This window comes from Lissotriton vulgaris, chromosome 8, assembly GCF_964263255.1.
Source record: "Lissotriton vulgaris chromosome 8, aLisVul1.2, whole genome shotgun sequence".
Taxonomy (NCBI): Eukaryota; Metazoa; Chordata; class Amphibia; order Caudata; family Salamandridae; genus Lissotriton; species Lissotriton vulgaris.
In genome coordinates, this window is record NC_141696.1 from 487,716,807 (window position 1) to 487,741,279 (window position 24,473).

Here is a 24,473-nt window from a genome sequence, read left to right on the forward strand (position 1 = left end):
TGCTCCTGGGGATGATCAACAAGTCAAGGTGGGCGGATCGAAGATTACGTGTAGGACAGTAAGGGTGGATGGTAGATTTCAGGAAAACAGGGGAAGGGCAATGAAGTGCCTTGAAGGTAAGACAAGCTACCTTGAAGGCAGCCCTTTGCTCGACCGGGAGCCAATGCAAATTCATAAGCAAAGGTTTAGCTGATTGCCATCTGGGTGTTCCATGGATCAGGCGGGCAGCCTGGTTCTGGACGATTTGGAGGCGTTGAGTCAGGTATTGTGGTAGACCGTGATAGATGGCGTTGGAAAAATCCAGACGGGAAAGTACCAGCGAAATAACAGTTTGGGTGAGTGCTGCCGGGGAAAGAAAGTGGCGGATTTTGCGGATCCTCCGAAGTTGAAACATACAGGAGGAAACCACCGCTCCCACCTGAACCCTGAGAGAAAGCTCGGTGTCGATGATGACACCTAGACTTTTTACTGTTTTTGCAGGGACGGGGGGGGAGCCAAACTCTGGAGGCCAGAACTGTGGACCCCAGTAGGTGGAGCTGAGTCCAGGAAGTGCATGAAAATGGCCAATTTACTCACTCTGAGTTCTCAAAAAGGGTTTCGCCACCCCGGGAAGTAAATTAAATACCATTTGGAGGCATTTAATGTTCAAGCAAAAACGGCTGATTTTCGACAAAAGAGATAACACCCCCCCATTACGTCATGCTTCAGAAATGTGGAAAATGGTCCGTTTTCAAATGTTTTAATTTTGAACGTCAGTTCACATTTGTAGGTGGATCATCAGTGTTAGAGCTAAAATTAGCATGTTTAAAGTGATTTTCATGCTTCGAGGGGCTCGGGAAGTGAATTAAATACCATTTGGAGGCATTTAATGTTCAAGCAAAAACGGCTGATTTTCGACAAAATAGATAACACCCCCCATTACGTCATGCTTCAGAAATGTGGAAAATGGTCCGTTTTCAAATGTTTTAATTTTGAACGTCAGTTCACATTTGTAGGTGGATCATCAGTGTTAGAGCTAAAATTAGCATGTTTAAAGTGATTTTCATGCTTCCAGGGCCCCTAAACACTAGATTTGTGGAATGGTTAAAAGTGCATGAAAATGGCCAATTTACTCACTCTGAGTTCTCAAAAAGGGTGTCTTCACCCCAGGAAGTTAATTAAATACGATTTGGAGGCATTTAATGATCAAGCAAAAACGGCTGATTTTCGACAAAAGAGATAACACCCCCCCATTACGTCATGCTTCAGAAATGTGGAAAATGGTCCGTTTTCAAATGTTTTATTTTTGAACGTCAGTTCACATTTGTAGGTGGATCATCAGTGTTAGAGCTAAAATTAGCATGTTTAAAGTGATTTTCATGCTTCGAGGGGCTCGGGAAGTGAATTAAATACCATTTGGAGGCATTTAATGTTCAAGCAAAAACGGCTGATTTTCGACAAAATAGATAACACCCCCCATTACGTCATGCTTCAGAAATGTGGAAAATGGTCCGTTTTCAAATGTTTTAATTTTGAACGTCAGTTCACATTTGTAGGTGGATCATCATTGTTAGAGGTAAAATTAGCATGTTTAAAAAGATTTTCATGATTCCAGGGGCCCAAAACACAAGATTTATGGAATGGTTAAAAGTGCATGAAAATGGCCAATTTACTCACTCTGAGTTCTCAAAAAGGGTTTCTTCACCCCGGGAAGTAAATTAAATACCATTTGGAGGCATTTAATGTTCAAGCAAAAACGGCAAATTTTCGACAAAAGAGATAACACCCCCCATTACGTCATGCTTCAGAAACATGGAAAATTGTCAGTTTTCAAATGTTTTTTTTTGAACGTCAGTTCACATTTGTAGGTGGATCATCAGTGTTAGAGCTAAAATTAGCATGTTTAAAGTGATTTTCATGCTTCCAGGGGCCCTAAACACAAGATTTATAGAATGGTTAAAAGTGCATGAAAATGGCAAATTTACTCACTCTGAGTTCTCAAAAAGGGTTTCTTCACCCCGGGAAGTAAATTAAATACCATTTGGAGGCATTTAATGTTCAAGCAAAAACGGCTAATTTTCGACAAAAGAGATAACACCCCCCATTATGTCATGCTTCAGAAACGTGGAAAATTGTCCGTTTTCAAATGTTTTTTTTTAACATCAGTTCACATTTGCTGGTGGATCATCAGTGTTAGAGCGAAAATTAGCATGTTTAAAGTGATTTTCATGCTTCCAGGGGCTCGGGAAGTGAATTAAATACTATTTGGAGGCATTTAATGTTCAAGCAAAAACTGGTGATTTTCGATAAAAGAGATTACACCCCCCCATTATGTCATGCTTCAGAAATGTGGAAAATGGTCCGTTTTCAAATGTTTCATTTTTGAACGTCAGTTCACATTTGCAGGTGGATCATAAGTGTTAGAGCTAAAATGAGCATGTTTAAAGTGATTTTTATGCTTCCAGGGGCCCTAAACACAAGATTTATGGAATGGTTAAAAGTGCATGAAAATGGCCAATTTACTCACTCTGAGTTCTCAAAAAGGGTTTCTTCACCCCGGGAAGTTAATTAAATACCATTTGTAGGCATTTAATGTTCAAGCAAAAACGGCTGATTTTCGACAAAAAAGATAACACCCCCCCATTACGTCATGCTTCAGAAATGTAGAAAAAGGTCCATTTTCAAATGTTTTATTTTTGAACAACAGTTCACATTTGCAGGTGGATCATCAGTGTTAGAGCTAAAATTAGCATGTTTAAAGTGATTTTCATGCTTCCTGGGGTTTGGGAAGTGAATAATTAAATACTATTTGGAGGCATTTAATGTTCAAGCAAAAACGGCTGATTTTCGACAAAAGTGATAACACCCCCCGTTACGTCATGCTTCAGAAATGTGGAAAATGGTCCGTTTTCAAATGTTTTATTTTTGAACGTCAGTTCACATTTGTAGGTGGATCATCAGTGTTAGAGCTAAAATTAGCAAGTTTAAAGTGATTTTCATGCTTCCAGGGGCTCGGGAAGTGAATCAAATACTATTTAGAGGCATTTAATGTTCAAGCAAAAACAGCTGATTTTTGACAAAAGAGATAACTCTCCCCCATTACGTCATGCTTCAGAAATGTGGAAAATGGTCCATTTTCAAATGTTTTATTTTTGAACGTCAGTTCACATTTGTAGGTGGATCATCAGTGTTAGAGCTAAAATTAGCATGTTTAAAGTGATTTTCATGCTTCAATTGGCCCTAAACACAAGATTTATGGAATCGTTAAAAGTGCATGAAAATGGCCTATTTACTCACTCTGAGTTCTCAAAAAGGGTTTCTTCACCCCGGGAAGTTAATTAAATACCATTTGGAGGCATTTAATGTTCAAGCAAAAACGGCTGATTTTCGACAAAAGAGATAACACCCCCCCATTACGTCATGCTTCAGAAATGTGGAAAATGGTCCGTTTTCAAATGTTTTATTTTTGAACGTCAGTTCACATTTGTAGGTGGATCATCAGTGTTAGAGCTAAAATTAGCATGTTTAAAGTGATTTTCATGCTTCCAGGGGCCCTAAACACAAGATTTTTAGAATGGTTAAAAGTGCATGAAAATGGCCAATTTACTCACTCTGAGTTCTCAAAAAGGGTTTCTTCACCCCGGGAAGTAAATTAAATACCATTTGGAGGCCTTTAATGTTCAAGCAAAAACGGCTAATTTTCGACAAAAGAGATAACATCCCCCATTACGTCATGCTTCAGAAACGTGGAAAATTGTCCGTTTTCAAATGTTTTTTTTTTGAACGTCAGTTCACATTTGCTGGTGGATCATCAGTGTTAGAGCGAAAATTTGCATGTTTAAAGTGATTTTCATGCTTCCAGGGGCCCTAAACACAAAATTTATGGAATGGTTAAAAGTGCATGAAAATGGCCAATTTACTCACTCTGAGTTCTCAAAAAGGGTTTCTTCACCCCGGGAAGTTAATTAAATACCATTTGGAGGCATTTAATGTTCAAGTAATAACGGCTGATTTTCGACAAAAGAGATTTCACCCCCCCATTATGTCATGCTTCAGAAATGTGGAAAATGGTCCTTTTTCAAATGTTTTATTTTTGAACGTCAGTTCACATTTGTAGGTGGATTATCAGTGTTAGAGCTAAAATTAGCATGTTTAAAGTGATTTTCATGCTTCCAGAAGCCCTAAACACAAGATTTATGGAATGATTAAAAGTGCCTGAAAATGGCCAATTTACTCACTCTGAGTTCTCAAAAAGGGGTTCTTCACCCCGGGAAGTTAATTAAATACTATTTGGAGGCATTTAATGTTCAAGCAAAAACGGCTGATTTTCGACAAAAGAGATAACACCCCCCATTAAGTCATGCTTCAGAAATGTGGAAAATGGTCAGTTTTCAAATGTTTTATTTTTGAACGTCAGTTCACATTTGTAGGTGGATCATCAGTGTTAGAGCTAAAATTAGCATGTTTAAAGTGATTGTCATGCTTCCAGGGGCTTGGGAAGTGAATTAAATACCATTTAGAGGCATTTAATGTTCAAGCAAAAACAGTTGATTTTTGACAAAAGAGATAACACCCCCCCCATTACGTCATGCTTCAGAAATGTGGAAAATGGTCCGTTTTCAAATGTTTTATTTTTGAACGTCAGTTCACATTTGTAGGTGGATCATCAGTGTTAGAGCTAAAATTAGCATGTTTAAAAAGATTTTCATGCTTCCAGGGGCCCAAAACACAAGATTTATGGAATGGTTAAAAGTGCATGAAAATGGCCAATTTACTCACTCTGAGTTCTCAAAAAGGGTTTCTTCACCCCGGGAAGTTAATTAAATACCATTTGGAGGCATTTAATGTTCAAGCAAAAACGGCTGATTTTCGACAAAAGAGATAACACCCCCCCATTACGTCATGCTTCAGAAATGTGGAAAATGGTCTGTTTTCAAATGTTTTATTTTTGAACGTCAGTTCACATTTGTAGGTGGATCATCAGTGTTAGAGCTAAAATTAGCATGTTTAAAGTGATTTTCATGCTTCCAGGGGCCCTAAACACAAGATTTATAGAATGGTTAAAAGTGCATGAAAATGGCCAATTTACTCACTCTGAGTTCTCAAAAAGGGTTTCTTCACCCCGGGAAGTAAATTAAATACCATTTGGAGGCATTTAATGTTCAAGCAAAAACGGCAGATTTTCGACAAAAGAGATAACACCCCCCATTACGTCATGCTTCAGAAACGTGGAAAATTGTCCGTTTTCAAATGTTTTTTTTTTAACGTCAGTTCACATTTGCTGGTGGATCATCAGTGTTAGAGCAAAAATTAGCATGTTTAAAGTGATTTTCATGCTTCCAGGGGCCCTAAACAAAAAAATTATGGAATGGTTAAAAGAGCATGAAAATGGCCAATTTACTCACTCTGAGTTCTCAAAAAGGGTTTCTTCACCCCGGGAAGTAAATTAAATACCATTTGGAGGCATTTAATGTTCAAGCAAAAACTGCAGATTTTCGACAAAAGAGATAACACCCCCCATTACGTCATGCTTCAGAAACGTGGAAAATTGTCCGTTTTCAAATGTTTTTTTTTTAACGTCAGTTCACATTTGCTGGTGGATCATCAGTGTTAGAGCAAAAATTAGCATGTTTAAAGTGATTTTCATGCTTCCAGGGGCCCTAAACAAAAAAATTATGGAATGGTTAAAAGAGCATGAAAATGGCCAATTTACTCACTCTGAGGTCTCAAAAAGGGTTTCTTCACCCCGGGAAGTTGATTAAATACCATTTGGAGGCATTTAATGTTCAAGCAAAAATAGCTGATTTTCGACAAAAGAGATAACACCCCCCCCCCATTACGTCATGCTTCAGAAATGTGGGTAATGGTCCGTTTTCAAATGTTTTATTTTTGAACGTCAGTTCACATTTGTAGGTCGATCATCAGTTTTAGAGCTAAAATAAGCATGTTTAAAGTGATTTTCATGCTTCCAGGGGCTCGGGAAATGAATTAAATACTATGTGGAGGCATTTAATGTTCAAGCAAAAACAGCTGATTTTTGACAAAAGAGATAACACCCCCCATTACGTCATGCTTCAGAAATGTGGAAAATGGTCCGTTTTCAAATGTTTTATTTTTGAATGTCAGTTCACATTTGTAGGTGGATCATCAGTGTTAGAGCTAAAATTAGCATGTTAAAAAAGATTTTCATGCTTCCAGGGGCCAAAAACACAAGATTTATAGAATGGTTAAAAGTGCATGAAAATGGCCAATTTACTCACTGAGTTCTCAAAAAGGGTTTCTTCACCCCGGGAAGTAAATTAACACCTTGGCTGCTAGGCGTTTCCCCCCCCTGTGCTGACTTTTCATTTACTCCATGCTTCATGACGAGCTCAGCTCATCATCAGCACAGCTCAACTGTGCATCATGACGAGCTGAGCTCGTCATGAGCATCGAAAGGGTTAAATACCATTTGGAGGCATTTAATGTTCAAGCAAAAACGGCTGATTTTCGACAAAAGAGATAACACCCCCCATTACGTCATGCTTCAGAAATGTGGAAAATGGTCCGTTTTCAAATGTTTTTTTTTTAACGTCAGTTCACATTTGCTGGTGGATCATCAGTGTTAGAGCTAAAATTAGCATGTTTAAAGTGATTTTCATGCTTCCAAGGGCTCGGGAAGTGAATTAAATACTATTTAGAGGCATTTAATGTTCAAGCAAAAACAGTTGATTTTTGACAAAAGAGATAACACCCCCCCATTATGTCATGCTTCAGAAATGTGGAAAATGGTCCATTTTCAAATGTTTTATTTTTGAACGTCAGTTCACATTTGTAGGTGGATCATCAGTGTTAGAGGTAAAATTAGCATGTTTAAAAAGATTTTCATGCTTCCAGGGGCCCTAAACACAAGATTTATGGAATGGTTAAAAGTGCATGAAAATGGCCAATTTACTCACTCTGAGTTCTCAAAAAGGGTTTCTTCACCCCGGGAAGTTAATTAAATACCATTTGGAGGCATTTAATGTTCAAGCAAAAACGGCTGATTTTCGACAAAAGAGATAACACCCCCCCATTACGTCATGCTTCAGAAATGTGGAAAATGGTCCGTTTTCAAATGTTTTATTTTTGAACGTCAGTTCACATTTGTAGGTGGATCATCAGTGTTAGAGCTAAAATTAGCATGTTTAAAGTGATTTTCATGCTTCCAGGGGCCCTAAACACAAGATTTATAGAATGGTTAAAAGTGCATGAAAATGGCCAATTTACTCACTCTGAGTTCTCAAAAAGGGTTTCTTCACCCCAGGAAGTAAATTAAATACCATTTGGAGGCATTTAATGTTCAAGCAAAAACGGCTAATTTTCGACAAAAGAGATAATACCCCCCCATTACGTCATGCTTCAGAAATGTCGAAAATGGTCCGTTTTCAAATGTTTTATTTTTGAACGTCAGTTCACATTTGCAGGTGGATCATCAGTGTTAGAGCTAAAATTAGCATGTTTAAAGTGATTTTCATGCTTCCTGGGGCTCCGGAAGTGAATTAAATACTATTTGGAGTCATTTAATGTTCAAGCAAAAACGGCTGATTTTCGACAAAAGAGATAACACCCCCCATTACGTCATGCTTCAGAAATGTGGAAAATGGTCCGTTTTCAAATGTTTTTTTTTTAACGTCAGTTCACATTTGCTGGTGGATCATCAGTGTTAGAGCTAAAATTAGCATGTTTAAAGTGATTTTCATGCTTCCAAGGGCTCGGGAAGTGAATTAAATACTATTTAGAGGCATTTAATGTTCAAGCAAAAACAGTTGATTTTTGACAAAAGAGATAACACCCCCCCATTATGTCATGCTTCAGAAATGTGGAAAATGGTCCATTTTCAAATGTTTTATTTTTGAACGTCAGTTCACATTTGTAGGTGGATTATCAGTGTTAGAGGTAAAATTAGCATGTTTAAAAAGATTTTCATGCTTCCAGGGGCCCTAAACACAAGATTTATGGAATGGTTAAAAGTGCATGAAAATGGCCAATTTACTCACTCTGAGTTCTCAAAAAGGGTTTCTTCACCCCGGGAAGTTAATTAAATACCATTTGGAGGCATTTAATGTTCAAGCAAAAACAGCTGATTTTCGACAAAAGAGATAACACCCCCCCATTACGTCATGCTTCAGAAATGTGGAAAATGGTCCGTTTTCAAATGTTTTATTTTTGAACGTCAGTTCACATTTGTAGGTGGATCATCAGTGTTAGAGCTAAAATTAGCATGTTTAAAGTGATTTTCATGCTTCCAGGGGCCCTAAACACAAGATTTATAGAATGGTTAAAAGTGCATGAAAATGGCCAATTTACTCACTCTGAGTTCTCAAAAAGGGTTTCTTCACCCCAGGAAGTAAATTAAATACCATTTGGAGGCATTTAATGTTCAAGCAAAAACGGCTAATTTTCGACAAAAGAGATAATACCCCCCCATTACGTCATGCTTCAGAAATGTGGAAAATGGTCCGTTTTCAAATGTTTTATTTTTGAACGTCAGTTCACATTTGCAGGTGGATCATCAGTGTTAGAGCTAAAATTAGCATGTTTAAAGTGATTTTCATGCTTCCTGGGGCTCCGGAAGTGAATTAAATACTATTTGGAGTCATTTAATGTTCAAGCAAAAACAGTTGATTTTTGACAAAAGAGATAACACCCCCCCATTACGTCATGCTTCAGAAATTTGGAAAATGGTCCATTTTCAAATGTTTTAATTTTGAACGTCAGTTCACATTTGTAGGTGGATCATCAGTGTGAGAGCTAAAATTAGCATGTTTAAAGTGATTTTCATGCTTCCAGGGGCTCGGGAAGTGAATTAAATACTATTTAGAGGCATTTAATGTTCAAGCAAAAACAGTTGATTTTTGACAAAAGAGATAACACCCCCCCATTATGTCATGCTTCAGAAATGTGGAAAATGGTCCATTTTCAAATGTTTTATTTTTGAACGTCAGTTCACATTTGTAGGTGGATTATCAGTGTTAGAGGTAAAATTAGCATGTTTAAAAAGATTTTCATGCTTCCAGGGGCCCTAAACACAAGATTTATGGAATGGTTAAAAGTGCATGAAAATGGCCAATTTACTCACTCTGAGTTCTCAAAAAGGGTTTCTTCACCCCGGGAAGTTAATTAAATACCATTTGGAGGCATTTAATGTTCAAGCAAAAACGGCTGATTTTCGACAAAAGAGATAACACCCCCCCATTACGTCATGCTTCAGAAATGTGGAAAATGGTCCGTTTTCAAATGTTTTATTTTTGAACGTCAGTTCACATTTGTAGGTGGATCATCAGTGTTAGAGCTAAAATTAGCATGTTTAAAGTGATTTTCATGCTTCCAGGGGCCCTAAACACAAGATTTATAGAATGGTTAAAAGTGCATGAAAATGGCCAATTTACTCACTCTGAGTTCTCAAAAAGGGTTTCTTCACCCCAGGAAGTAAATTAAATACCATTTGGAGGCATTTAATGTTCAAGCAAAAACGGCTAATTTTCGACAAAAGAGATAATACCCCCCCATTACGTCATGCTTCAGAAATGTGGAAAATGGTCCGTTTTCAAATGTTTTATTTTTGAACGTCAGTTCACATTTGCAGGTGGATCATCAGTGTTAGAGCTAAAATTAGCATGTTTAAAGTGATTTTCATGCTTCCTGGGGCTCCGGAAGTGAATTAAATACTATTTGGAGTCATTTAATGTTCAAGCAAAAACAGTTGATTTTTGACAAAAGAGATAACACCCCCCCATTACGTCATGCTTCAGAAATTTGGAAAATGGTCCATTTTCAAATGTTTTAATTTTGAACGTCAGTTCACATTTGTAGGTGGATCATCAGTGTGAGAGCTAAAATTAGCATGTTTAAAGTGATTTTCATGCTTCCAGGGGCTCGGGAAGTGAATTAAATACTATTTAGAGGCATTTAATGTTCAAGCAAAAACAGTTGATTTCTGACAAAAGAGATAACACCCCCCCATTATGTCATGCTTCAGAAATGTGGAAAATGGTCCATTTTCAAATGTTTTATTTTTGAACATCAGTTCACATTTGTAGGTGGATCATCATTGTTAGAGGTAAAATTAGCATGTTTAAAAAGATTTTCATGATTCCAGGGGCCCAAAACACAAGATTTATGGAATGGTTAAAAGTGCATGAAAATGGCCAATTTACTCACTCTGAGTTCTCAAAAAGGGTTTCTTCACCCCGGGAAGTAAATTAAATACCATTTGGAGGCATTTAATGTTCAAGCAAAAACGGCAAATTTTCGACAAAAGAGATAACACCCCCCATTACGTCATGCTTCAGAAACATGGAAAATTGTCAGTTTTCAAATGTTTTTTTTTGAACGTCAGTTCACATTTGTAGGTGGATCATCAGTGTTAGAGCTAAAATTAGCATGTTTAAAGTGATTTTCATGCTTCCAGGGGCCCTAAACACAAGATTTATAGAATGGTTAAAAGTGCATGAAAATGGCAAATTTACTCACTCTGAGTTCTCAAAAAGGGTTTCTTCACCCCGGGAAGTAAATTAAATACCATTTGGAGGCATTTAATGTTCAAGCAAAAACGGCTAATTTTCGACAAAAGAGATAACACCCCCCATTATGTCATGCTTCAGAAACGTGGAAAATTGTCCGTTTTCAAATGTTTTTTTTTTAACATCAGTTCACATTTGCTGGTGGATCATCAGTGTTAGAGCGAAAATTAGCATGTTTAAAGTGATTTTCATGCTTCCAGGGGCTCGGGAAGTGAATTAAATACTATTTGGAGGCATTTAATGTTCAAGCAAAAACTGGTGATTTTCGATAAAAGAGATTACACCCCCCCATTATGTCATGCTTCAGAAATGTGGAAAATGGTCCGTTTTCAAATGTTTCATTTTTGAACGTCAGTTCACATTTGCAGGTGGATCATAAGTGTTAGAGCTAAAATGAGCATGTTTAAAGTGATTTTTATGCTTCCAGGGGCCCTAAACACAAGATTTATGGAATGGTTAAAAGTGCATGAAAATGGCCAATTTACTCACTCTGAGTTCTCAAAAAGGGTTTCTTCACCCCGGGAAGTTAATTAAATACCATTTGTAGGCATTTAATGTTCAAGCAAAAACGGCTGATTTTCGACAAAAAAGATAACACCCCCCCATTACGTCATGCTTCAGAAATGTAGAAAAAGGTCCATTTTCAAATGTTTTATTTTTGAACAACAGTTCACATTTGCAGGTGGATCATCAGTGTTAGAGCTAAAATTAGCATGTTTAAAGTGATTTTCATGCTTCCTGGGGTTTGGGAAGTGAATAATTAAATACTATTTGGAGGCATTTAATGTTCAAGCAAAAACGGCTGATTTTCGACAAAAGTGATAACACCCCCCGTTACGTCATGCTTCAGAAATGTGGAAAATGGTCCGTTTTCAAATGTTTTATTTTTGAACGTCAGTTCACATTTGTAGGTGGATCATCAGTGTTAGAGCTAAAATTAGCAAGTTTAAAGTGATTTTCATGCTTCCAGGGGCTCGGGAAGTGAATCAAATACTATTTAGAGGCATTTAATGTTCAAGCAAAAACAGCTGATTTTTGACAAAAGAGATAACTCTCCCCCATTACGTCATGCTTCAGAAATGTGGAAAATGGTCCATTTTCAAATGTTTTATTTTTGAACGTCAGTTCACATTTGTAGGTGGATCATCAGTGTTAGAGCTAAAATTAGCATGTTTAAAGTGATTTTCATGCTTCAATTGGCCCTAAACACAAGATTTATGGAATCGTTAAAAGTGCATGAAAATGGCCTATTTACTCACTCTGAGTTCTCAAAAAGGGTTTCTTCACCCTGGGAAGTTAATTAAATACCATTTGGAGGCATTTAATGTTCAAGCAAAAACGGCTGATTTTCGACAAAAGAGATAACACCCCCCATTACGTCATGCTTCAGAAATGTGGAAAATGGTCCGTTTTCAAATGTTTCATTTTTGAACTTCAGTTCACATTTGTAGGTGGATCATCAGTGTTAGAGCTAAAATTAGCATGTTTAAAGTGATTTTCATGCTTCCAGGGGCCCTAAACACAAGATTTATAAAATGGTTAAAAGTTATGTTATGTTATGTTAAGTGTTGCTTATAAAGCGCACTGACACCGGAGCTTCCTGGCGCTGGTAGACAGAACAGAGTGAGGAGAAGGTAGAGGTAACAGAATCTACGTGGGGGTAGGGAAAAGGTAAGTTTTTAGCATTTTCCTAAAGTTGAGAAAAGAGGAAAGGGATTTGATAGAGAGAGGGAGGAGGTTCCAGAGCCTAGGGGCCAGCTGGGAGAACCGGCGTCCGCCGAATCTCTTAGTTTTGCTCCTGGGGATGATCAACAAGTCAAGGTGGGCGGATCGAAGATTACGTGTAGGACAGTAAGGGTGGATGGTAGATTTCAGGAAAACAGGGGAAGGGCAATGAAGTGCCTTGAAGGTAAGACAAGCTACCTTGAAGGCAGCCCTTCGCTCGACCGGGAGCCAATGCAAATTCATAAGCAAAGGTTTAGCTGATTGCCATCTGGGTGTTCCATGGATCAGGCGGGCAGCCTGGTTCTGGACGATTTGGAGGCGTTGAGTCAGGTATTGTGGTAGACCGTGATAGATGGCGTTGGAAAAATCCAGACGGGAAAGTACCAGCGAAATAACAGTTTGGGTGAGTGCTGCCGGGGAAAGAAAGTGGCGGATTTTGCGGATCCTCCGAAGTTGAAACATACAGGAGGAAACCACCGCTCCCACCTGAACCCTGAGAGAAAGCTCGGTGTCGATGATGACACCTAGACTTTTTACTGTTTTTGCAGGGACGGGGGGGGAGCCAAACTCTGGAGGCCAGAACTGTGGACCCCAGTAGGTGGAGCTGAGTCCAGGAAGTGCATGAAAATGGCCAATTTACTCACTCTGAGTTCTCAAAAAGGGTTTCGCCACCCCGGGAAGTAAATTAAATACCATTTGGAGGCATTTAATGTTCAAGCAAAAACGGCTGATTTTCGACAAAAGAGATAACACCCCCCCATTACGTCATGCTTCAGAAATGTGGAAAATGGTCCGTTTTCAAATGTTTTAATTTTGAACGTCAGTTCACATTTGTAGGTGGATCATCAGTGTTAGAGCTAAAATTAGCATGTTTAAAGTGATTTTCATGCTTCGAGGGGCTCGGGAAGTGAATTAAATACCATTTGGAGGCATTTAATGTTCAAGCAAAAACGGCTGATTTTCGACAAAATAGATAACACCCCCCATTACGTCATGCTTCAGAAATGTGGAAAATGGTCCGTTTTCAAATGTTTTAATTTTGAACGTCAGTTCACATTTGTAGGTGGATCATCAGTGTTAGAGCTAAAATTAGCATGTTTAAAGTGATTTTCATGCTTCCAGGGCCCCTAAACACTAGATTTGTGGAATGGTTAAAAGTGCATGAAAATGGCCAATTTACTCACTCTGAGTTCTCAAAAAGGGTGTCTTCACCCCAGGAAGTTAATTAAATACGATTTGGAGGCATTTAATGATCAAGCAAAAACGGCTGATTTTCGACAAAAGAGATAACACCCCCCCATTACGTCATGCTTCAGAAATGTGGAAAATGGTCCGTTTTCAAATGTTTTATTTTTGAACGTCAGTTCACATTTGTAGGTGGATCATCAGTGTTAGAGCTAAAATTAGCATGTTTAAAGTGATTTTCATGCTTCGAGGGGCTCGGGAAGTGAATTAAATACCATTTGGAGGCATTTAATGTTCAAGCAAAAACAGCTGATTTTCGACAAAATAGATAACACCCCCCATTACGTCATGCTTCAGAAATGTGGAAAATGGTCCGTTTTCAAATGTTTTAATTTTGAACGTCAGTTCACATTTGTAGGTGGATCATCATTGTTAGAGGTAAAATTAGCATGTTTAAAAAGATTTTCATGATTCCAGGGGCCCAAAACACAAGATTTATGGAATGGTTAAAAGTGCATGAAAATGGCCAATTTACTCACTCTGAGTTCTCAAAAAGGGTTTCTTCACCCCGGGAAGTAAATTAAATACCATTTGGAGGCATTTAATGTTCAAGCAAAAACGGCAAATTTTCGACAAAAGAGATAACACCCCCCATTACGTCATGCTTCAGAAACATGGAAAATTGTCAGTTTTCAAATGTTTTTTTTTGAACGTCAGTTCACATTTGTAGGTGGATCATCAGTGTTAGAGCTAAAATTAGCATGTTTAAAGTGATTTTCATGCTTCCAGGGGCCCTAAACACAAGATTTATAGAATGGTTAAAAGTGCATGAAAATGGCAAATTTACTCACTCTGAGTTCTCAAAAAGGGTTTCTTCACCCCGGGAAGTAAATTAAATACCATTTGGAGGCATTTAATGTTCAAGCAAAAACGGCTAATTTTCGACAAAAGAGATAACACCCCCCATTATGTCATGCTTCAGAAACGTGGAAAATTGTCCGTTTTCAAATGTTTTTTTTTAACATCAGTTCACATTTGCTGGTGGATCATCAGTGTTAGAGCGAAAATTAGCATGTTTAAAGTGATTTTCATGCTTCCAGGGGCTCGGGAAGTGAATTAAATACTATTTGGAGGCATTTAATGTTCAAGCAAAAACTGGTGATTTTCGATAAAAGAGATTACACCCCCCCATTATGTCATGCTTCAGAAATGTGGAAAATGGTCCGTTTTCAAATGTTTCATTTTTGAACGTCAGTTCACATTTGCAGGTGGATCATAAGTGTTAGAGCTAAAATGAGCATGTTTAAAGTGATTTTTATGCTTCCAGGGGCCCTAAACACAAGATTTATGGAATGGTTAAAAGTGCATGAAAATGGCCAATTTACTCACTCTGAGTTCTCAAAAAGGGTTTCTTCACCCCGGGAAGTTAATTAAATACCATTTGTAGGCATTTAATGTTCAAGCAAAAACGGCTGATTTTCGACAAAAAAGATAACACCCCCCCATTACGTCATGCTTCAGAAATGTAGAAAAAGGTCCATTTTCAAATGTTTTATTTTTGAACAACAGTTCACATTTGCAGGTGGATCATCAGTGTTAGAGCTAAAATTAGCATGTTTAAAGTGATTTTCATGCTTCCTGGGGTTTGGGAAGTGAATATTTAAATACTATTTGGAGGCATTTAATGTTCAAGCAAAAACGGCTGATTTTCGACAAAAGTGATAACACCCCCCGTTACGTCATGCTTCAGAAATGTGGAAAATGGTCCGTTTTCAAATGTTTTATTTTTGAACGTCAGTTCACATTTGTAGGTGGATCATCAGTGTTAGAGCTAAAATTAGCAAGTTTAAAGTGATTTTCATGCTTCCAGGGGCTCGGGAAGTGAATCAAATACTATTTAGAGGCATTTAATGTTCAAGCAAAAACAGCTGATTTTTGACAAAAGAGATAACTCTCCCCCATTACGTCATGCTTCAGAAATGTGGAAAATGGTCCATTTTCAAATGTTTTATTTTTGAACGTCAGTTCACATTTGTAGGTGGATCATCAGTGTTAGAGCTAAAATTAGCATGTTTAAAGTGATTTTCATGCTTCAATTGGCCCTAAACACAAGATTTATGGAATCGTTAAAAGTGCATGAAAATGGCCTATTTACTCACTCTGAGTTCTCAAAAAGGGTTTCTTCACCCTGGGAAGTTAATTAAATACCATTTGGAGGCATTTAATGTTCAAGCAAAAATGGCAGATTTTCGACAAAAGAGATAACACCCCCCATTACGTCATGCTTCAGAAATGTGGAAAATGGTCCGTTTTCAAATGTTTCATTTTTGAACTTCAGTTCACATTTGTAGGTGGATCATCAGTGTTAGAGCTAAAATTAGCATGTTTAAAGTGATTTTCATGCATCCAGGGGCCCTAAACACAAGATTTATAAAATGGTTAAAAGTTATGTTATGTTATGTTAAGTGTTGCTTATAAAGCGCACTGACACCGGAGCTTCCTGGCGCTGGTAGACAGAACAGAGTGAGGAGAAGGTAGAGGTAACAGAATCTACGTGGGGGTAGGGAAAAGGTAAGTTTTTAGCATTTTCCTAAAGTTGAGAAAAGAGGAAAGGGATTTGATAGAGAGAGGGAGGAGGTTCCAGAGCCTAGGGGCCAGCTGGGAGAACCGGCGTCCGCCGAATCTCTTAGTTTTGCTCCTGGGGATGATCAACAAGTCAAGGTGGGCGGATCGAAGATTACGTGTAGGACAGTAAGGGTGGATGGTAGATTTCAGGAAAACAGGGGAAGGGCAATGAAGTGCCTTGAAGGTAAGACAAGCTACCTTGAAGGCAGCCCTTCGCTCGACCGGGAGCCAATGCAAATTCATAAGCAAAGGTTTAGCTGATTGCCATCTGGGTGTTCCATGGATCAGGCGGGCAGCCTGGTTCTGGACGATTTGGAGGCGTTGAGTCAGGTATTGTGGTAGACCGTGATAGATGGCGTTGGAAAAATCCAGACGGGAAAGTACCAGCGAAATAACAGTTTGGGTGAGTGCTGCCGGGGGAAGAAAGTGGCGGATTTTGCGGATCCTCCGAAGTTGAAACATACAGGAGGAAACCACCGCTCCCACCTGAGCCCTGAGAGAAAGCTCGGTGTCGATGATGACACCTAGACTTTTTACTGTTTTTGCAGGGACGGGGGGGGAGCCAAACTCTGGAGGCCAAAACTGTGGACCCCAGTAGGTGGAGCTGAGTCCAGGAAGTGCATGAAAATGGACAATTTACTCACTCTGAGTTCTCAAAAAGGGTTTCGCCACCCCGGGAAGTAAATTAAATACCATTTGGAGGCATTTAATGTTCAAGCAAAAACGGCTGATTTTCGACAAAAGAGATAACACCCCCCCCATTACGTCATGCTTCAGAAATGTGGAAAATGGTCCATTTTCAAATGTTTTATTTTTGAACGTCAGTTCACATTTGTAGGTGGATCATCAGTGTTAGAGCTAAAATTAGCATGTTTAAAAAGATTTTCATGCTTCCAGGGGCCCAAAACACAAGATTTATAGAATGGTTAAAAGTGCATGAAAATGGCCAATTTACTCACTGAGTTCTCAAAAAGGGTTTCTTCACCCCGGGAAGTAAATTAACACCTTGGCTGCTAGGCGTTTCCCCCCCCCTGTGCTGACTTTTCATTTACTCCATGCTTCATAACGAGCTCAGCTCGTCATCAGCACAGCTCAACTGTGCATCATGACGAGCTGAGCTCGTCATGAGCATCGAAAGGGTTAAATACCATTTGGAGGCATTTAATGTTCAAGCAAAAACGGCTGATTTTCGACAAAAGAGATAACACCCCCCATTACGTCATGCTTCAGAAATGTGGAAAATGGTCCGTTTTCAAATGTTTTTTTTTTAACGTCAGTTCACATTTGCTGGTGGATCATCAGTGTTAGAGCTAAAATTAGCATGTTTAAAGTGATTTTCATGCTTCCAAGGGCTCGGGAAGTGAATTAAATACTATTTAGAGGCATTTAATGTTCAAGCAAAAACAGTTGATTTTTGACAAAAGAGATAACACCCCCCCATTATGTCATGCTTCAGAAATGTGGAAAATGGTCCATTTTCAAATGTTTTATTTTTGAACGTCAGTTCACATTTGTAGGTGGATCATCAGTGTTAGAGGTAAAATTAGCATGTTTAAAAAGATTTTCATGCTTCCAGGGGCCCAAAACACAAGATTTATGGAATGGTTAAAAGTGCATGAAAATGGCCAATTTACTCACTCTGAGTTCTCAAAAAGGGTTTCTTCACCCCGGGAAGTTAATTAAATACCATTTGGAGGCATTTAATGTTCAAGCAAAAACGGCTGATTTTCGACAAAAGAGATAACACCCCCCCATTACGTCATGCTTCAGAAATGTGGAAAATGGTCCGTTTTCAAATGTTTTATTTTTGAACGTCAGTTCACATTTGTAGGTGGATCATCAGTGTTAGAGCTAAAATTAGCATGTTTAAAGTGATTTTCATGCTTCCAGGGGCCCTAAACACAAGATTTTTAGAATGGTTAAAAGTGCATTAAAATGGCCAATTTACTCACTCTGAGATCTCAAAAAGGGTTTCTTCACCCCGGGAAGTAAATTAAATACCATTTGGAGGCCTTTAATGTTCAAGCAAAAACGGCTAATTTTCGACAAAAGAGATAACATCCCCCATTACGTCATGCTTCAGAAACGTGGAAAATTGTCCGTTTTCAAATGTTTTTTTTTTGAACGTCAGTTCACATTTGCTGGTGGATCATCAGTGTTAGAGCGAAAATTTGCATGTTTAAAGTGATTTTCATGCTTCCAGGGGCCCTAAACACAAAATTTATGGAATGGTTAAAAGTGCATGAAAATGGCCAATTTACTCACTCTGAGTTCTCAAAAAGGGTTTCTTCACCCCGGGAAGTTAATTAAATACCATTTGGAGGCATTTAATGTTCAAGTAATAACGGCTGATTTTCGACAAAAGAGATTTCACCCCCCCATTATGTCATGCTTCAGAAATGTGGAAAATGGTCCTTTTTCAAATGTTTTATTTTTGAACGTCAGTTCACATTTGTAGGTGGATTATCAGTGTTAGAGCTAAAATTAGCATGTTTAAAGTGATTTTCATGCTTCCAGAAGCCCTAAACACAAGATTTATGGAATGATTAAAAGTGCCTGAAAATGGCCAATTTACTCACTCTGAGTTCTCAAAAAGGGGTTCTTCACCCCGGGAAGTTAATTAAATACTATTTGGAGGCATTTAATGTTCAAGCAAAAACGGCTGATTTTCGACAAAAGAGATAACACCCCCCATTAAGTCATGCTTCAGAAATGTGGAAAATGGTCAGTTTTCAAATGTTTTATTTTTGAACGTCAGTTCACATTTGTAGGTGGATCATCAGTGTTAGAGCTAAAATTAGCATGTTTAAAGTGATTGTCATGCTTCCAGGGGCTTGGGAAGTGAATTAAATACCATTTAGAGGCATTTAATGTTCAAGCAAAAACAGTTGATTTTTGACAAAAGAGATAACACCCCCCCCATTACGTCATGCTTCAGAAATGTGGAAAATGGTCCGTTTTCAAATGTTTTATTTTTGAACGTCAGTTCACATTTGTAGGTGGATCATCAGTGTTAGAGCTAAAATTAGCATGTTTAAAAAGATTTTCATGCTTCCAGGGGCCCAAAACACAAGATTTATGGAATGGTTAAAAGTGCATGAAAATGGCCAATTTACTCACTCTGAGTTCTCAAAAAGGGTTTCTTCACCCCGGGAAGTTAATTAAATACCATTTGGAGGCATTTAATGTTCAAGCAAAAACGGCTGATTTTCGACAAAAGAGATAACACCCCCCCATTACGTCATGCTTCAGAAATGTGGAAAATGGTCTGTTTTCAAATGTTTTATTTTTGAACGTCAGTTCACATTTGTAGGTGGATCATCAGTGTTAGAGCTAAAATTAGCATGTTTAAAGTGATTTTCATGCTTCCAGGGGCCCTAAACACAAGATTTATAGAATGGTTAAAAGTGCATGAAAATGGCCAATTTACTCACTCTGAGTTCTCAAAAAGGGTTTCTTCACCCCGGGAAGTAAATTAAATACCATTTGGAGGCATTTAATGTTCAAGCAAAAACGGCAGATTTTCGACAAAAGAGATAACACCCCCCATTACGTCATGCTTCAGAAACGTGGAAAATTGTCCGTTTTCAAATGTTTTTTTTTTAACGTCAGTTCACATTTGCTGGTGGATCATCAGTGTTAGAGCAAAAATTAGCATGTTTAAAGTGATTTTCATGCTTCCAGGGGCCCTAAACAAAAAAATTATGGAATGGTTAAAAGAGCATGAAAATGGCCAATTTACTCACTCTGAGTTCTCAAAAAGGGTTTCTTCACCCCGGGAAGTAAATTAAATACCATTTGGAGGCATTTAATGTTCAAGCAAAAACGGCAGATTTTCGACAAAAGAGATAACACCCCCCATTACGTCATGCTTCAGAAACGTGGAAAATTGTCCGTTTTCAAATGTTTTTTTTTTAACATCAGTTCACATTTGCTGGTGGATCATCAGTGTTAGAGCAAAAATTAGCATGTTTAAAGTGATTTTCATGCTTCCAGGGGCCCTAAACAAAAAAATTATGGAATGGTTAAAAGAGCATGAAAATGGCCAATTTACTCACTCTGAGGTCTCAAAAAGGGTTTCTTCACCCCGGGAAGTTGATTAAATACCATTTGGAGGCATTTAATGTTCAAGCAAAAATAGCTGATTTTCGACAAAAGAGATAACACCCCCCCCCCATTACGTCATGCTTCAGAAATGTGGGTAATGGTCCGTTTTCAAATGTTTTATTTTTGAACGTCAGTTCACATTTGTAGGTCGATCATCAGTTTTAGAGCTAAAATAAGCATGTTTAAAGTGATTTTCATGCTTCCAGGGGCTCGGGAAATGAATTAAATACTATGTGGAGGCATTTAATGTTCAAGCAAAAACAGCTGATTTTTGACAAAAGAGATAACACCCCCCATTACGTCATGCTTCAGAAATGTGGAAAATGGTCCGTTTTCAAATGTTTTATTTTTGAATGTCAGTTCACATTTGTAGGTGGATCATCAGTGTTAGAGCTAAAATTAGCATGTTAAAAAAGATTTTCATGCTTCCAGGGGCCCAAAACACAAGATTTATAGAATGGTTAAAAGTGCATGAAAATGGCCAATTTACTCACTGAGTTCTCAAAAAGGGTTTCTTCACCCCGGGAAGTAAATTAACACCTTGGCTGCTAGGCGTTTCCCCCCCCTGTGCTGACTTTTCATTTACTCCATGCTTCATGACGAGCTCAGCTCATCATCAGCACAGCTCAACTGTGCATCATGACGAGCTGAGCTCGTCATGAGCATCGAAAGGGTTAAATACCATTTGGAGGCATTTAATGTTCAAGCAAAAACGGCTGATTTTCGACAAAAGAGATAACACCCCCCATTACGTCATGCTTCAGAAATGTGGAAAATGGTCCGTTTTCAAATGTTTTTTTTTTAACGTCAGTTCACATTTGCTGGTGGATCATCAGTGTTAGAGCTAAAATTAGCATGTTTAAAGTGATTTTCATGCTTCCAAGGGCTCGGGAAGTGAATTAAATACCATTTGGAGGCATTTAATGTTCAAGCAAAAACGGCTGATTTTCGACAAAAGAGATAACACCCCCCCATTACGTCATGCTTCAGAAATGTGGAAAATGGTCCGTTTTCAAATGTTTTATTTTTGAACGTCAGTTCACATTTGTAGGTGGATCATCAGTGTTAGAGCTAAAATTAGCATGTTTAAAGTGATTTTCATGCTTCCAGGGGCCCTAAACACAAGATTTATAGAATGGTTAAAAGTGCATGAAAATGGCCAATTTACTCACTCTGAGTTCTCAAAAAGGGTTTCTTCACCCCAGGAAGTAAATTAAATACCATTTGGAGGCATTTAATGTTCAAGCAAAAACGGCTAATTTTCGACAAAAGAGATAATACCCCCCCATTACGTCATGCTTCAGAAATGTGGAAAATGGTCCGTTTTCAAATGTTTTATTTTTGAACGTCAGTTCACATTTGCAGGTGGATCATCAGTGTTATAGCTAAAATTAGCATGTTTAAAGTGATTTTCATGCTTCCTGGGGCTCCGGAAGTGAATTAAATACTATTTGGAGTCATTTAATGTTCAAGCAAAAACGGCTGATTTTCGACAAAAGAGATAACACCCCCCATTACGTCATGCTTCAGAAATGTGGAAAATGGTCCGTTTTCAAATGTTTTTTTTTTAACGTCAGTTCACATTTGCTGGTGGATCATCAGTGTTAGAGCTAAAATTAGCATGTTTAAAGTGATTTTCATGCTTCCAAGGGCTCGGGAAGTGAATTAAATACTATTTAGAGGCATTTAATGTTCAAGCAAAAACAGTTGATTTTTGACAAAAGAGATAACACCCCCCCATTATGTCATGCTTCAGAAATGTGGAAAATGGTCCATTTTCAAATGTTTTATTTTTGAACGTCAGTTCACATTTGTAGGTGGATTATCAGTGTTAGAGGTAAAATTAGCATGTTTAAAAAGATTTTCATGCTTCCAGGGGCCCTAAACACAAGATTTATGGAATGGTTAAAAGTGCATGAAAATGGCCAATTTACTCACTCTGAGTTCTCAAAAAGGGTTTCTTCACCCCGGGAAGTTAATTAAATACCATTTGGAGGCATTTAATGTTCAAGCAAAAACGGCTGATTTTCGACAAAAGAGATAACACCCCCCCATTACGTCATGCTTCAGAAATGTGGAAAATGGTCCGTTTTCAAATGTTTTATTTTTGAACGTCAGTTCACATTTGTAGGTGGATCATCAGTGTTAGAGCTAAAATTAGCATGTTTAAAGTGATTTTCATGCTTCCAGGGGCCCTAAACACAAGATTTATAGAATGGTTAAAAGTGCATGAAAATGGCCAATTTACTCACTCTGAGTTCTCAAAAAGGGTTTCTTCACCCCAGGAAGTAAATTAAATACCATTTGGAGGCATTTAATGTTCAAGCAAAAACGGCTAATTTTCGACAAAAGAGATAATACCCCCCCATTACGTCATGCTTCAGAAATGTGGAAAATGGTCCGTTTTCAAATGTTTTATTTTTGAACGTCAGTTCACATTTGCAGGTGGATCATCAGTGTTAGAGCTAAAATTAGCATGTTTAAAGTGATTTTCATGCTTCCTGGGGCTCCGGAAGTGAATTAAATACTATTTGGAGTCATTTAATGTTCAAGCAAAAACAGTTGATTTTTGACAAAAGAGATAACACCCCCCCATTACGTCATGCTTCAGAAATTTGGAAAATGGTCCATTTTCAAATGTTTTAATTTTGAACGTCAGTTCACATTTGTAGGTGGATCATCAGTGTGAGAGCTAAAATTAGCATGTTTAAAGTGATTTTCATGCTTCCAGGGGCTCGGGAAGTGAATTAAATACTATTTAGAGGCATTTAATGTTCAAGCAAAAACAGTTGATTTCTGACAAAAGAGATAACACCCCCCCATTATGTCATGCTTCAGAAATGTGGAAAATGGTCCATTTTCAAATGTTTTATTTTTGAACATCAGTTCACAATTGTAGGTGGATCATCATTGTTAGAGGTAAAATTAGCATGTTTAAAAAGATTTTCATGATTCCAGGGGCCCAAAACACAAGATTTATGGAATGGTTAAAAGTGCATGAAAATGGCCAATTTACTCACTCTGAGTTCTCAAAAAGGGTTTCTTCACCCCGGGAAGTAAATTAAATACCATTTGGAGGCATTTAATGTTCAAGCAAAAACGGCAAATTTTCGACAAAAGAGATAACACCCCCCATTACATCATGCTTCAGAAACATGGAAAATTGTCAGTTTTCAAATGTTTTTTTTTGAACGTCAGTTCACATTTGTAGGTGGATCATCAGTGTTAGAGCTAAAATTAGCATGTTTAAAGTGATTTTCATGCTTCCAGGGGCCCTAAACACAAGATTTATAGAATGGTTAAAAGTGCATGAAAATGGCAAATTTACTCACTCTGAGTTCTCAAAAAGGGTTTCTTCACCCCGGGAAGTAAATTAAATACCATTTGGAGGCATTTAATGTTCAAGCAAAAACGGCTAATTTTCGACAAAAGAGATAACACCCCCCATTATGTCATGCTTCAGAAACGTGGAAAATTGTCAGTTTTCAAATGTTTTTTTTTTAACATCAGTTCACATTTGCTGGTGGATCATCAGTGTTAGAGCGAAAATTAGCATGTTTAAAGTGATTTTCATGCTTCCAGGGGCTCGGGAAGTGAATTAAATACTATTTGGAGGCATTTAATGTTCAAGCAAAAACTGGTGATTTTCGATAAAAGAGATTACACCCCCCCATTATGTCATGCTTCAGAAATGTGGAAAATGGTCCGTTTTCAAATGTTTCATTTTTGAACGTCAGTTCACATTTGCAGGTGGATCATAAGTGTTAGAGCTAAAATGAGCATGTTTAAAGTGATTTTTATGCTTCCAGGGGCCCTAAACACAAGATTTATGGAATGGTTAAAAGTGCATGAAAATGGCCAATTTACTCACTCTGAGTTCTCAAAAAGGGTTTCTTCACCCCGGGAAGTTAATTAAATACCATTTGTAGGCATTTAATGTTCAAGCAAAAACGGCTGATTTTCGACAAAAAAGATAACACCCCCCCATTACGTCATGCTTCAGAAATGTAGAAAAAGGTCCATTTTCAAATGTTTTATTTTTGAACAACAGTTCACATTTGCAGGTGGATCATCAGTGTTAGAGCTAAAATTAGCATGTTTAAAGTGATTTTCATGCTTCCTGGGGTTTGGGAAGTGAATAATTAAATACTATTTGGAGGCATTTAATGTTCAAGCAAAAACGGCTGATTTTCGACAAAAGTGATAACACCCCCCGTTACGTCATGCTTCAGAAATGTGGAAAATGGTCCGTTTTCAAATGTTTTATTTTTGAACGTCAGTTCACATTTGTAGGTGGATCATCAGTGT